The 1,687-nt window shown below is 28.5% G+C and overlaps 1 pseudogene; it reads right to left on the bottom strand.

Moving 5' to 3' along the window:
* Positions 1 to 1,380: 1,380 nt before the first annotated feature.
* LOC140608911 (U6 spliceosomal RNA) lies at positions 1,381 to 1,471 on the bottom strand (annotated as a pseudogene).
* Positions 1,472 to 1,687: the final 216 nt, after the last annotated feature.

Raw genomic sequence — 1,687 nt, 5'->3', positions numbered from 1 at the left:
AGCAACTTAAAGGCTTTCCTGTTTCTTTCAACTAAGAACTCATTTCAAAAATATTCCAGAATAGAATATTCACTTCTATTTCTTTTACGGTGTTTTGATTTATAAAGAATTTTCTTCATTCTTTTATGATAGACTCTCAACACCATTATGTTAGATTTAGACAAAATGTATTGAGCTATCAGAGGAACATGTGACAGAACAAAAACCATCCAAAGTCTGTGAGAGTCAAGTATACGTTTCTGAGTTACTCTTAACACAAGACAGTTTTAAAACACATAGAAGTTAAGAATGAATAAAGTATGGTCTAGGAGGTATAATAATTTTTGTAAAGTGCAGCCAAGAATGTCTCTTTCTATAATAGCTATTGAATTTACAAACACAATTAAGGGGAACTACTAGGCTCATGCATCAATTGGACTTGTCTTTACTGAAAACTCCCATTAGTGTCAAAAGCAAGATATAAGAGCAAGTTTTACGAACACCGTTAGATTTTCTAATGTAAGGGGGGGGGTAGTATGGAATTTCTGTTGAATGTATCTATGGTAGTTTTAACAATTACTATAGATACGGCATATATATAATGTTCATTTATTCATATACTCAATTATTCATAAAAATATCCCACACCAAAGGGGAAAATAAATATAATACACAAATTATGAAAAAGTCCAAATATAATTTACATTTATTTTTTTGCTCCTTATTGCCATTGTTTTCATACTGAAAAACTCACCTTAAAAAGTTTTGTTTGTTTATTGTTAAATCACTGGTAACTTGAAGAGAAATCTTACATTTCGATATTTAAATATGAATATACGGAATGGGGTTGGGGGATTGGGGAAGGAAGAAGACCAGAAAATGAATAATAAGAATGTCATAAGGTCTTTAAAGCTAACTAGGAAAAATGAATAATCTAAAGTACAGCAAAGAAAGAAATGTTATGTAATACATAACAGAAGGAATGGCTTTAATTTTTTATAATTATATACAATAATCTAAATGAAAGCTTAAAGATATATAACTTCCTTGCATTATCTGACTTAAATTTATTTAGATCAACTTAAATCAATAGTTTTTGTTTTGTGAAAACGGTTCTTGTTTTCTTGTACAAAAAAAAAAAGACAAAAACACAATAGCTCCTTGAAGAGGCTTCAAAAATAGTCTTGTTATTATTTAGTTAGCATTACTAAAATTTTGAGAATTTAGAGGGAAAAATACCACTTGCTCAGAGTGTTTTTCTAATTTTGCAAAATTTCTTTTGGGAAGTTTATTACTTAGAGTAAAAAAGTAAGAATTTTCACTGTGAGTTCTTCATGTTTATAATGTTGACCTTTGATAACTTTCTGATGTATTTCTTTTCTACCACTTCATGATTGGAATAAAAACAATACTCAATTTGTGTGTCATCTTTGCATAGGAGCCATGCTAATCTCTGTATCATTCCAATTTTAATACATGTGCTGCTGAGTACTCACATTCTCTCATTTTTAATCTATAAAAATGGCAATTGTAGATGGGTTCAATTTAATAATAATAGTAGTGTTCAGTCATGATGGAAACTTCTAAATTTAAATAATTTTACAATTTGGGAATGAAAAATCTGAAAATATTTTCTCTTGAAATGATGTAGTAATAATTGATACACTTTAAAATATGTGGATAAAGCACTTCTTTTTTATTTTTTTCA

The sequence above is a fragment of the Canis lupus genome, chromosome 1, assembly GCF_048164855.1.
Source record: "Canis lupus baileyi chromosome 1, mCanLup2.hap1, whole genome shotgun sequence".
Lineage (NCBI taxonomy): Eukaryota > Metazoa > Chordata > Mammalia > Carnivora > Canidae > Canis > Canis lupus.
The sequence above is the reverse complement of the archived record's forward strand: the minus strand, read 5'-3'. Positions and strand labels throughout refer to the sequence as shown.